This window comes from Amblyomma mixtum, chromosome 1, assembly GCF_055824585.1.
Source record: "Amblyomma mixtum isolate Tamu chromosome 1, ASM5582458v1, whole genome shotgun sequence".
NCBI lineage: Eukaryota > Metazoa > Arthropoda > Arachnida > Ixodida > Ixodidae > Amblyomma > Amblyomma mixtum.
Genome location: NC_143012.1, coordinates 68,974,678 through 68,989,107, shown reverse-complemented (window position 1 = coordinate 68,989,107; position 14,430 = coordinate 68,974,678). Strand labels below are relative to the sequence as shown.

General features: G+C 46.7%; 1 protein-coding gene across 1 annotated transcript in view; it reads left to right on the top strand.

Annotated features, from left to right (window-relative positions):
• LOC149366650 (uncharacterized) overlaps nt 1–14,430 on the top strand; it is a 35,968-nt gene that overhangs the window by 1,287 nt on the left and 20,251 nt on the right. The window lies entirely within an intron of this gene.

Here is a 14,430-nt window from a genome sequence, read left to right as displayed (position 1 = left end):
TCGTCGCGTTATTTTTTGTATGCCTTTTCATCGGCCACATCAAGAAGCAGAACCCCATTCATGCAGGCTGTCGTGAACGCAACGCGCTGCCAAGTGCCAGTGTTATCGGGATTAATTCGGCTATCTTGGCGCTTGTAGCGTTTAACTTTACCCTCAGCATTCTTGTTCATCACTGCCGACGCCCGGCCTTATCATTCTTTTTCCACCACGCTTCTCGTATGCGCGCATAAAAAACAAGGCAGGCAAAATATCGCAGTTTGTAGCCGATAATTTCACGTTGTTCGAAACTGTTCGCGAACAATGTATGCACAGTCGGGGACAAAAGGCTCTGGACCACGTGTTCCGCAAATGCAGCCAGTAGGTCTACTATTAGAGACTGTTAGCAGAGCGGGTTAGCGACCAGCGGAGCGGACGAGAGGGGACGCCGCTGCGCATGAGTACAACGCTCAGGCGGTCAGCGTGTTTACGGCGATGTGGGCTAGCCCGCTCGTCTGGCCATCCCAGCGGAGAGCGCCCAACGAGCAAGCGGAGCTTCGGTTTGACGTGGCCATCGCAGCGCCAAACTTTTTTTCTTTTTTAACAGCGATGCTGTTTAAGCCGGAGGTTGTTCCGTTAGACGTGCGCTGCGCCTGGGTTCAGTCACCTACGGACGCCTGACGCCACCTGTCGAAGCAGACGACAACTACTGCATTAGTTGTCGTCCGCTCGGACTTAGGCGAACCAAACTCAAACAGCATCGCTGTGTAATCAGTCTTACACGAGTGTAATCTACCGTAAAATATTTTTTTGTAACACGACATGCTTACTTTTAGATTATAAAGACTGCTAAGGTTAAAGAATACCAGGTGTTTTTTTAGAAGGTCCAAAATTAAAAAAAAAAAGGTAAATTGCTTTAGATTTATTTTAGCACTGGGGCTATACTGGAGGCTACGGCGGGCGCCAGGCAAGAGGAAAACTGCTTTAATTAGCGCCTCTGACGTAGTTCACTCCGCCCTGCGCTTTGCGTCAAGCGTCCCGGACTGGCGGCCTGCGCTATCGCTGCTTATCTCGCTTCGCTCCGCGGCCTCACGGAATGCCGCGCTGGAACAAAAACGCATTGACACAAAGTGTAGGGCGGAGCGAGCTACGTCACAGGCGCTCACAGACGCTGTGTTACAGTGTGAAGCTGCCTACCAGGGGGACTTTTTCTCGCTTCGTTACGCGCGCAAAAAATTTTTTCATGAAAATCTTTTTTCTTGGCTGGACTGTTTGGAAGACGATCTTCAATACTGCTAATACAACATATCCCCTAAAATAAAAATTATAAATGTTAATTAACGTATTCAGTTAATCAGCGAAATAATTAAAGTAGTTTGCCTCTTACCTGGTGTCCGCCGTAGCCCTCAGTATAGCCCCAGGGTTAAAATAAATCTAAAGGAATTTACCTTTCTTTAAAAATTTTGGACCTTCTAAAAAAAAAAACACCCGGTGTACTAGAAACGCAAATACTGTATTTATTTAGCAATTTAGAATAATAAAAGCATTCGCGATTCACATTCGTTGCAAACAACGACAGGAAGAGCGCTCCTGCAGAGGCTCGGATACCGCGAGCAGATGCGAGAAATGTCGAGGACGGCAACGATCCCCGACGAGCTTCGCAAGACCCTCAAGGTAGCGCCAATACCAAAAAACATGGATCCCAACCTCCATCGAGGCAGAAGAGAAGCGAGGGCCGAATTCATCGAGAAAACATACGCTCCTCAAGCCACGACCGTGTATACAGACGCGTCTTGGAGAGGAGGAGATACCAAAATCGCTGTAGCGGCGGTGGTCGATTCGTCTTTACGCGAAATGACCAGCGCGTCTCTGCGAGGCTGCACAGCTGCAGAGTCCGAGGAAGTAGCCGTTGCTCTAGCGGTGGCGGAGGGCTATAGAACCGGGCGGTCACTAACAATACTTACGGACTCTCAAACAGCCTGCCGAAATTACATGAATGGCAGGATAGGTCGTCACGCGCTCCGTATACTCCTCGCAGCGAGTGACAGAATTAAAAACCTGGAAGAACAAAACGACAAGATCCGACACAAAATTGTGTGGGTACCGGGGCACACGGGGGTGGCAGGGAACCGAGAGGCCGACAGGATAGCTCGAGGATACATTACTTTCCGAGCTTCCGACGAGACCGCGGAACTCGCGCCAGCACCCAGGGAATACTCGGCCATACTACAAAACTATAGAGGCAGAAGAATGCGATATGCCCCACCGCACAAATCTCTCAGCAGAGAGGAAGCTGTCACTTGGAGACAATTACAAACAGGCTCTTTCCCAAACCTACATATACTAAACAAAATGCACCCTACGATATACACGAACAAATGTCCCTGGTGCGACGAAAAACCTACACTATACCACATCACATGGACCTGCCAAAACATAGACGTGGTCCCCAAAATACAAAACCCGAGTGCGGAGCAGTGGGAGACTCTGCTGTCCAGCGACCGCTGCGAAGACCAACAAGGTCTGGTACAGCGAGCTCAACGGGCGGCAGTGGCCAGCGGAGCCCTGGACTGAGGGCAACCGACCACTGATTAGAGGCGGACGACGTCGACAGAGAAGGCTCCTGGGGGTAGAACCAGGACGTCTCTGAAGATGCCCCCAAACCGCAGGAAAAACCATTAGTGTAAATAAAGTTTTCCCTTCCTTCCTAAGCGTAACTCCGCTTTTACCAATAGCTGGGGCAGCACAGCGCTTCGCTCTAAAGCATGGCTTTAAACTCCACTCTACTACCCTCTGGGGTGCGTTAAAACTCTTTACTCGCGCTATACGTTCCGCTGGCGCGCACCCAGCGGTGCGGATCGGAAATCCGCTCAGCTAGAAGTCTCTATTGTCCAGCGTCTGGAGACCACAATTGTAGGCGAAAGTGAAATTTGTTTCGAAGACTTTTTTTTCCTTTCTAACCAATAAAGAGGATGCCGAGGCAAAAGGCCTGTAGCGCCTCACGAGCCCTCAGCTTCCTTGTACAGTTTGCCGCACAGTGCTGCGGAAAAAAACAAAGCAAACGAAAATTCGACGTATTACAGAGCAAAACAAGGAAAAGGGGATTCGCACATTTCATGAAACATGATCACAGTAGAGCAACAAAATTAGGACATAAACCCAAGACTATTCAATGGTAGTGATAATGATCAGACACAGGAAAAAAACGACTGTATTTGTTAGGTGTGTTAAGATTGTGTCAGAACGTCCGTGAACGAAATTTTAATGATTCATTATTTCATCCCCACAAATGTAGTCTCTACGGCGGTTAGTAAAAGAGCTATGTCCTTCGTTTACGAAGCACGCGGTCGAGAGAATTGTGGCTCCGACTGTACAGCCTTAGTCAAAAATACCGACGGTTTCATCTAAATGTTTAGCAATTTTTAACATAGGCTTTTTGAGTTAGAATGCTCTTTTCGACACATTATTGTCAGAGCTATACTTCATCAGTGCACCAAAGAGTGCTTTATTTCGACGGGATTGTGCCACAAGTGATCACCTGCAAATCGCCAGGCTATGCAGTCATCCTCAGCGTTCAGTTGACCGCGTGCATTCGACGTCAACCATGGAGCGGTATGCGCTGCACGGTCGCTTTAACGTGCCGTGATGAACGCTAGAGAAGGCCACGCACTTTTCATACCCAGCTGCATGCACAACTTTCCGCCACCATTGAGCTACAGCTGCTTTGTGATTGGAGCTCCGTCTACAACTTGAGTCTTTCAAGTCACAGTGAGCGCCATGCGGTCCGTTCGAGGTTTCTGTGGTGACAGTGTTCAAAGTTTCGCTTGAACAGCGCGGTAGCGAGGGCCTCGGTCTATTCGATCTTCACGACGGCTTGGTGTACTAGCCATTGTCGCTGCTATACTTCTTTCGATGATTCCAGGCAAAAGTTCGCCCAAGACATGGTTTGCTTTGCAAATCGCATTTTTCGTCCTGCCTGCATTTTGTCATCGTTGAGTAGTTGTCCGCTCAGCCATGTTGCGAACTTTACGTATTACTGCCGGCAGTGGCTTGTCAGTTCTCATGAATGACCGTGGCGTTTTCTTTTTTCCGTAAAGTGAGTTCATGTGAGTGCTTCAGCAGTAGACAGAGCAGTACCGAGGCACTTCATCGTCATTTCCTGTGGCGTCTTAAAAAGCACCTTCACATCCGGCTGCCGGCCAGGGTACAGCCTTTGGCACGTGAGAATCGCCGAGAAGGTTAAATAACCAGCCCCCTTAAAGCGGGATAGGCCCTGAAAACGAAGTTGTGAGGGACCGCCGACTCTTGACATTTCCAACGCCGCAATAAAAGTCTAATATGTGCCTAATCAGCCCAGCGATTGGAGAACCGAGCCACATATAAACGCTCGGCGTGGCTGGCTCTTCGTACGAGGGGGATTCGAACAACTAAAGCGCAATCAGATGCTGTCGTTTCTTTGAAATTCGATAGCTGTGCCTAAATCTTACCGCCTTCCCGCTGTGACTAATTCCGCGGCTTTCTGGGAAATCAGAGCACTTTGTTCGTACCATTTTGGGAAACTCAGTTTCAACACCCGGCTGTCGTTCCCTGCAGTGGCCACTTCACGGAGTTGAATGTGCGGCGCAGCCCATACGAACTGGGCTGTCAGCGATCAGGTGCCCCCTGCAACTTTGTCTGCTGTGCTCGCGTTTTAAGCAGCGCTGAGTTCTTCGTCTGAGCACCGCACGCTCATTACCGTGGTTCCAGTTATTCGTCTCACCTTTGGAGGAGAAATTCTAGAGACCTGTGTACTGAGCGATGTCAGTGCAGGTTAAAGAACCCCAGGTGGTCGAAATTTCCGGAGCCCTTCACTGCGGCGTCCCTCGTAGCCTGAGTCGCTTTGGGACGTTAAACCCCATAAACCAAACCAAACCAGTTTTTCGTTTCACCGTGTTCCGCCACCCGCACACTTAACGTGCTCGAGACCGTGGCTTTGACGCCAGCGCCACGAAGTTTTGGCAGCTGGGTCCGAGACAGTGCTCTCAGTGTGTTTGCGGCAGCTAAGGATAGCGAGGGTGCCAATCTACTTGACTTCTCCTTCATTTGTGGCCGATCATCTCGGAAAGTTCCCGATCGTGCCCGATCGCTTTTCGACTGCGGCTGTAGCATCCCGCGCGCGGCTATGCGTTGAGTTTTTTTTACCACGCGGTTCGAGAAAGCGAATATTAAGAAAAAAAAACTCAGGCGGGAGCGTTCAGCGTTTACATTGTAGCCTAGTTACAAAAAGTGAAAAGGAGACAGAGGGAAACAACATTTGTTGCCAAAAACTTGTTGACAATAGGCGGCTGGGCTTCAGTGTGACCACGATGCAGGGGTGTCCTCTAAAGCCCCGCTAACGAGGACATCCTGTGTTGAGGTTGAGGGTGTGTTCTACACATGTGGTGTGCGCGGTGATGTAGAACATTATCTTATGTGCTCTCCTGTATACAACGCGGAAAGGTGTGTGTTTGTGTGTTGTTTGCTTCCCTCAAGAATACAAGAGCCCGTCACAGTTCTCTTCAGGACATCGTCTACCCGCGAGGAATACTGTCGTGCAGAGAGTAGGTTTCACGTCTTCTTTTAAACTTCCTTCACGACTCTGATTTGGACAGCAGGAGGTTACTTTTGACTGCTGTAGGTAACTGTGTTTAGAGCTGTGTAGACGAGTCAGGTCCCAGGTATGCGCCTGCTAGGTGCACCTTATTTAGCATTTAAGTGTCGCTACGGTAGGACAATTTCCGGCAGAATCCGCAAGGCTATAATCCCAACAGTAGCTTCCAAAAACCTCAACCTCATCCTGTCTGGTCAGTTCCTGCTTCATTGGCAGGAACGTTTTTCTCGGAGGGGGCTGGCAGGAGCGTTACATCCCAGAAGAAAATGATATTGTGTTGCCAGTTTCTGTGAATAGCCATATCGGCATGCGATGTCATGTTCCCTATTTGTAATTAAGGATAATCTGCGGGAAATTAGAAAGGATCGGGTTTGGATCCCTCTCAAAACCGTGGCCCGTGTTTTGCTGAGGTCTGCGTGTGGAGGCGGGGAATATCCGCCCTCTGTCTTTATAGTACTCCTTCGTACAAAAGCTAGCGCAAAACACGACACACACAAGAAAGGTAGACAGGACAACGCGCTTTTTTTTTTTACTGACAACTGATCCTTTATTGGAAAGAAACACGTAATATATAGGCACATCGTCAACCCACCTATCAGCTGCAGCAAACGTCAGAATGATGTAAAGGGTCATAAAAGCGATAAAAGACACAAAGACTGAGAACACGACGTAGCTAAAAACGATAAAAAGTGGCGAAAGAGCATTAAAAGCATGACACGTGGTGTATAAGGCCAAAGAAACATGACTGACTGGAATTTTGTGTTTGCGCTAGCTTTTGTACGAAGAATAATGCACCAACTAGCCCAGCAACAGGTGTCTTTATAGTAGTTCGCTATGTCGTTGTATGCGGTCGGCGCTTCGCTCAAAGAAACTAGCCCTGAAAGGCCTATCTCCAGGTCCATGAAACCTCGGGCTACGCGATTTTCCTCCTGATTATCTGGATTCCCCGAATGGATGGGGTCCCATACCGATTGCAATAAATGTACCAGGGCGCGTTTGCACAAGGTGAGGGTAGCTGCCTTGCCCACCATGCCTTTGGAGGAGTTTGTTACACGTTTAGAGTCACTGGTGCGCGCGCGTACGTACACTGACCAGCGCGGCACTGACTATGGGTCATCATCCTTGCTGTAGACACCCGAGCCATGGACCGCACAGAAGGGCAGTTAAACAAACTGCCTTAGGCATTGACAGACTGATTAGGAACTGAGCACGCTCCTTGCGGAGCTTTTTTTCCCTCTATGATGGCGAGTGAGGCAAGGTAGATGCAGAGTGGTAGCGTAGATGCACCCTCTTCGAAATGAGCGGATAACTAAACAACGATGTCACGTGTATTCTGGTGCGAAAATAAATCATAGAACGTCTCGAGGGTGAACGCTATGCACAAGACAAGGAGGAAGAGAGAAGCGCAGTCTGCTTATTTAAGTCAGCGCTCGTTGTGTCCTCGTCCTACGTCTTCGCTTTGTGTGTCACACTGAATTCCAAGGATTAACTTACCAACAGGCCCAAATGTTTGTCTAAATGCCCGGAAGGTACAGTGGTATGTTTAGGTTTATTTTTATGGGGGTTTAACCTACCAATGCGACCCAGGCTATGAGGGACGCCGTAGTGAAGTGCTCCGGACATTTCGACCACCTGGGGTTCTTTAACGTGCACTGACATCGCTTACCAACAGGCCCAACTATTTGTCTAAATTCCTGGGAGGTACATTTGTACAGAGAATTCCGTTTTTATGTGCGGGAATTAAAAAAATTCCTGTGAGCAAACTACTGGCCTAATCGGGAGCAAACTTCGCTCACGGGGTAGCATATTATGGTCTACGTTATTTGAGATGTAATTAAACGTCGGTACTTGCCTGAATTTCCTGAAATTAAGAAGAAACTGCTGTCAACTGCGAGAAAAGCTGTCGCAGACGAGAGCTATACGCGAGCCGAGCAGCTGGTTTGACGCGTTTGCCTCGCCTTCCGGCAGATGGCGCGCCCTGTCAAACCAGCTGCTCGGCTCGCGTATAGCTCTCGTCTGCGACAGCTTTTCTCGCAGTTGACAGCAGTTTCTTCTTAATTTCGGGAAATGCAGGCAAGTACCGACGTTTAATTACATCTCAAATAACGTATACCATAATATGCTACCCCGTGAGCGAAGTTTGCTCTCGATTAGGCCAGTAGTTTGCTCACAGGAATTTTTTAAATTCCCGCACATAAAAACAGAATTCTCTGTAGATCTAGATTACAACGGGCCCAACTATTAGTCTAAGAGCCCGGGAAGTATACATAGTTGTAGATGTAGTTTTAGAGCTCCTTGTTTGAGAGCTGCCCTTGCGCACCCGAGTTGGTGGCCAATGAGCATTGACCGAATCGAGTCGATAGAGTTTATCTCACGTAAAAAGAGACAATAAGGCAGCTTTTTAATATAAGTCGTAATTTAGTGGTGGAAAAACCACAACACACAAGACTCGGAATATAACACAACTAGAGGTTGCTGAACTAACCCACGAGACGAGCTTACAATTAACGAGCTTGTTGCCTGCTCTACAAGAATGGCATAAGAGCGCTTTAATCAAATAGCGGTGCACTATTTCAGTGAAATTTGTGCTGCCGCTTAGAGCACGTGGACGACAGACGTTTTCGTCAGCACAATGAAAAGCTACACCGACCAAATGAAACTCAAAACCAAGAACTCACAGAATGAGAAAGAAAAGGAAGGTAGTGGAGAGTAAACTAATACAAATAGTGAGATTTCGGGGACAGGAAATTTTCAAGCAAGCACTACAAAGATTTCAATAAAACAAATTACTTCATTGAAGGCTGCTCTGTTCCTCACACGCAAATATGAATAACATCTGAACATGGGCAATTTCGCAACCGGGGCATACCATGACAAGTGACGTACAGAAATCTCTTCTCTGATCTATCATAATAAGAACGCACACTGATGTTATCATAATATTGTAAGGGGCTTTGTGTCGACGACGAAGCGGCGGAGATTGGAGAGTAGAGGAAAACGAAGCTGGTCGGCCTGGCCGGGTTGAGCTGTCCGCCCTGTCATAAAACCTCTCGAAAAGACGTCCGAGATGTGCTCAGTGCCAGCTTAGTACGTAACAATGTCGACAAAATCCAGCATCTACAAAATTATTTTCATTCGCAATTTATGGTACGAAGTACTCAGTGCTCAGATGGTAATGTTCAAGGGAGTATTCAAAATTATGTGGAACAGATAGGACCATATACATAGGCTTCTCTATTATGAAAGCAGTGCTGATACGACTCGCGGTGCTAGTAGCGTGTTTCACCGGGCATCGGGTCCAAGAACACCGCCGCTGTGCCGATAGAAGAGGGAACACGGGCCGAAGAAGGGGAGTAGGAGAATCAATGGAAAACTGGATTCACATATTTACAACATTGGAGGGTTACACACATGAGCAAACAAATTAACAGCTGAAAATAGTCTCACAGAATCGCTGCTCGATGATCATCTCGAGTCGCTCTGAATAGTCTCTCCCTTTCACGTAATGCACGTAGTACATGGGATGTGTAACGATAGACCTCATTTCTGAAAGGTATTTTAAAGTGTCGATAATGTGTATGACAATTTTTGTGCAGAATAATTGGTTCGCGCAGTGACCACCTTGCACTCTTCCGTACATCTTGCGGCGTAAGAATGTGTTTTCGTGGTAAGATTAGATAATTCACGAAAAAAAATAATTTTCTTTTACCTGCCGCTTGAAAGAACCGCTGCCAGCTGCTGTGAGGGAGCGAAATCACTTGCAGGCAAATTCTTTGCATTTCTTGGGTGTGTGTTGTCAAAGGCAGTAGCAACATCGGTTCGCAGGTTGTGAACCACTCAAAGGATTGTTACTGAGATTTTTGATAGCAGATAATTTGTAAACACCATCTGAGGGAGCTAATACGTTGGCCAAATAATACCGGTGAACAGAGTCGGAGTTGTCATAAGGGGGTAATTACTCGTTGATATCCACCCAAGCGCAGCCATACGGCTACAAAGGAAAGCTATACAGCTTTCTCAGAGACTCAGAACCCCGGAACAGGACGAATTTTTCTTTAACTGCGAAGTTTCTGAGAAAGCTGTATAGCTTTCCTCTGTAGCCGTATGGCTGCGCTTGGGTGGATGTCAATGAGTAATTACTCCCTTATCACAAATCTACTCCACCTTGGGGGATTCCCCTAAACATTTGACCAACACTGTTCCCACTTCGACTTATTGATCAATTCGCTCTCGCCCTACAATAAGCTTGTCCTGGTTAGCCCCATTGGTAGAGCGACTGCTCCGGTGAAGCGGTAGTCTCGGGTTCGAACACCGGAACAGGACGAATTTTTCTTCAACTGCGAAGTTTCTGAGAAAGCTGTATAGCTTTCCTTTGTAGCCGTATGGCTCCGCTTGGGTGGATGCCAATGAGTAATTACTGCCTTAATACAAATCTACTCCACCTTGGGAGATTTCCCTAAACATTTGACCAGTCGGAGTTGTCGTAAATATCGGGCTAGCCCATTCTAGAATAGCCTCCAGAGCTCTAAGGAAAGTTCGCACAGTGAGAAGCCGAAATCGTGTTTATATCGGGTTTCCGCACCTCCAAGAGCAGCACAGCATTTGCCACAGTTTTTGGTAATCTAAAGCAAATGCGCAGAGCACGTCTCTTCAAACGAATCAAAGGTAGAAGCTTGTACCTTGGACAGCCAGAAAAAAGAACGCAACCAAATTCAAGCAGCGGCCTTGCATAAGATTTATAAAGAAATAGCAAAGTGTCACGGCGCATGCCGAATATTTTGTGGCTGATTCTCATCAACCTGCCGAGGGCACGCTCACCTTTAAGCAAATTTCTTTGATTTTGCAGTCGCAAGTCTGCCTACCGATCGTAGATAACACCCAGGTATTTTACGGTTTAAACTTGTGGGATTGGGGTGTTGTGATACAGAAAGGAGATGTAAAGAATGGACGCCTAGTGAAAACAAAGAGGGCACTCTGATTAACATTGAAAACTATCCTTAGGCTCTCTAGCCAGACCTCCAGAACGTTGAGGTACGCTAGCAACTGCAGCTACAAAGTATGGACATCGTTCTCCGAAGCGAAGAACGCAATGTCGTCCGCATACACATAGACCTTGACAGCCGAGTGGACAGGAATGTCTCTCTTGAGTCTATTAAACAGTAACGGCGAGAGCACCGAACCCTGAGCCACACCTCTCGACTGAGCGTGTGTGCTTGAGTTATACTGGCTGTCCGTGCAGAAGAAACGCCTATCGTTCAAGAACTCTCTTATCCACACAAAGAGGTACGAAGCAGGATTGAGGTCAGCTATTTTCTGAAGCAAAATACATTGCTCCACGCTGTCGTACGCATTTTCAACATCTATACTAAGTATAACTGAAACCTCCTTCTAGTTTATTGCAACCTTAATTCGCCCCTCCGAGTCTATGTAAGCACACCATATTAAACAACCACGGCGAAAGACGATCGGAGCCTCACTAAAGGCGCGTCGAGTCGATACAAGATTCGTGAGGCGACTACGTACCACCCACTCTACAAGTTTTAGCAAATTTGAACGGAGAGAAATGGGCCGAATATTGTCCAGATCAAATCCTTTTCCCAGGTATTTCAGCAACAAATATATTTTGGCTGTTTTTCAATGAAATGGAATCCTGGTTTTGTCTAAAGACCAATTCATAATGTGTAGGATATCTTGGGTAAAGCCTTTTACTAATACGTTCAACACACCAACTGTGACTCCGTCAACGCCAGGGGCGGCAGACTCCGGACCACTAACTATGGACATTAACTCACATGGAACGACTTCCATTTCATTTTATAACCTTAAAGACCCCGAGGGGTATTACATTAGGGGTGGGTACATATATTTTGGTGAGCAAGTGTTAACACAAAGAAACGTGACTGGTAACATTATTAGCGAAGTTAGATGAGCACATGATGGCTGCGATGTCGTTGGGTAGGTCGTTCCAGTCTGCTGCAGTACAGGAAAAAATGATGCGGCAAAGGTGGTAGTACGGGCACGTGGTCTGGAAACTTGAAAAGGATTGCGAGTGCGATGAGATATGCGGGCTGGAGGGACGATGTAGGGTGCGTGGCCTAGTGAACTATGGAAAAATTTATGGAACAAGCAAAGGCTGCCAATGCGGCGACGAAGTGATAAGGGCAATAAGTCGGATTCAGCTTTCAACGCTGATACACTGATGTCGTAAGAATACGATGAATGGATGAATCTGGCTGCTCTGTTTTGGACTGATTCGAGTGTATTTATAAGGTAAGCTTGGTGCGGGTCCAAAATTGGTGAAGCATATTCTAATTTTGGTCTAACAAGAGATTTGTATGCTAATTATAACTTCGAACTAATTATAAGCATCAGTCACTTAAACATAATCTCCCTTCGGTTCTAAACACATACATATTTCCTACTAAGCCTACGATAAACCAGTTGAGGCAGCAATTTCTTAACACATTATGACAAAGTTTTAAGCATTACCTTGAATATTTCTCACTTCAAAAATGCTGGTTTTGTTATGTCTAATGTAGTTGTTTCTTTTGAAATTAAAGATGTGTAAGCTGGTTTTTCTTTTTTATTATTTCCACTTATACACGCAGTATGTTTTTCTTTATGTGCCACATTATAAAATGTCTGACTTCGTATTGAAATTAGTATAATAATGAACTTTGAAAATGTTGTCTCTCCTGCATCTAGAATGTACACTGAACATCTAATGTTCTACACTGAACGCTCATTGATGACTGACTGCACTATTGCAATACTAACTGCTTGTCTACCTACTTGATTTGTATTGCGTGTCCTCATGTATGAACATGTCAGCTTCGATTTTATATTTGTTTTTCTCCCTTGGTGCTTGTATTGCCACGCTGGCCTGCCTTGTTGTGGTCTCTTGGGCCCTGTCAAGCTGCCTCGAGCAGCTTTTTGCCCAAGAGTTCCTACCATGCATATGGTGAAATAAACGAATTGAATTGAATTGAATTAATAACTTCCCTGCATTCTGCACGCAGATGCAGCAAAGATCCCGTTGCGCAGTGCTGTGAGTGGAAAATCCCCTGGACCACCTAGGTCACGTGACCATGTGGCGTCATCACGATGTGTCCAGCGGATTGTGAGGAAACTAACCACCCCGCCAGGTGGCACTCAAATTAATTACTGGCCGCGTGAGGTACTGCAGCACCTGCCATTACCGAGCAGTGGTGCATCTCTTTACTTAATTGTCCTAAACTCCTGTGCCTCGTGCAGTTTCGCCAGTTCCAGTAAGCATGTCGGCCTGGTGACGTACAGTCTGTGTCAAAAGTAACCAGGCTGCATGGTTTACTTCTAGCTCGTGCAGTGGAGCCCTTACAGCTTCCCTCAAGCTGAAATGGTCGTTAAAGGTAAGGACTGGGGGTCTTCTCCCCTTCCAACACCTTTTGATCTTTAGGAAAGCCACAAGGGCTCCACTATACAAGCTAGAAGCAAACCATGCAGCCTGGTTACTTTTGACAAAGACGGTACGTGTACAGCTCAGCATAGGTGCTAGTCATGTCTCTCTATGGCGGAAGAGGCGGAGATGGAGGGGAAGCGGTTAGGGATACTGTTTTTTTTTTTTTTGGGGGGGGGGGGGGGCTTCCATTAGCGGCAGTGGCATTCCTTTGTTTAATATATTCTCGAAATTACATTGGGAGAATGAGTAGACTCGAAAATTTCTTGCACTATGTATGCCCTTTGAGCAATCTATTTACTGTTGCGAAAGCAAAACTACGCTAGTCGCCGAGCCATTTCGCGGAGCCGAGGAAAGGCCATACTGCGCATGCGCGAGGAGCAGTGACGTCACAAGGCGCACAACTGGCGTGCCGCCGCCGTCGCTGCGCGGGTGACTCAGAGGTGCCGCCGCCGCGCTCGCCAGTTGTGCATGCGCAGTAGCGGCGCGTGCCGCTGCCGCGCGCTCTCCATCGCGTTTCTCTCTCTCCTCGTTGCTTTCGCAATCCTCCAGGTTTAACCAGAGGTAAACCACTGCCATTTTTTTTCCTACATATGGCAGTATATGATGATGCTCTCGACGGCATTCTTGAAATGGATGAGGTTGATAGGGAGCAGGGCTTTTGACGGTTGATCATACCAGCTCCTAGACTGCAAAAAAAAAAAAAATCACTGAAGATGAGCGGAGAGTTATGCAGCGCGAGCTTAGATGCTCTTCTGGAGACTTATTTGGCTGGAGTGGCGATGAACTGGGCACATGAGCAATGCTTCCGAAGACTAATGATACAACTTATGGAAAAGGAGCAATCTGGAGGGTCGAGAAATGTCTGGTGGCGTTTAAAGGTAAGATAGGCATGTTTTTAATTTTAAAACACACCAGTTTATTATGAATAAGAAGAGTAAAGTAACGGCTAGTACAGTTTGGTATTTATTTTTCTTGCCGTGTTAGAGAGTATAGACGACTAGGGGTTACATACCGCTGGCGCATTATCTGATTTAGGACAAACAAAAGTGAGGTATGCTAATTATGAATGGGGCAGCAAGTCAGCGATTAGGGCGTAACAGAATATATTGTTGTCCTCATAAGCGATGTGCATCATACAGTATGACAATGTATGATGCACGTCATACTCTTAAAGGAAGAGAGACATGACATTTTCGAACAGAATAGAACGTATTAGAAAGAAATGTACGGATGCCTGCGATGGAAAGGTATCAAACATGTTTTTAGTAACATTAAAAAATATTAACGAGCTTTGCCATCAGGTTTCATTTCGGATAACATCTTGTTTAAAAACGTCGGCGTCAGTACCGTATGGGATGGTGAATTACGAAAATCGTCGGCATATAAT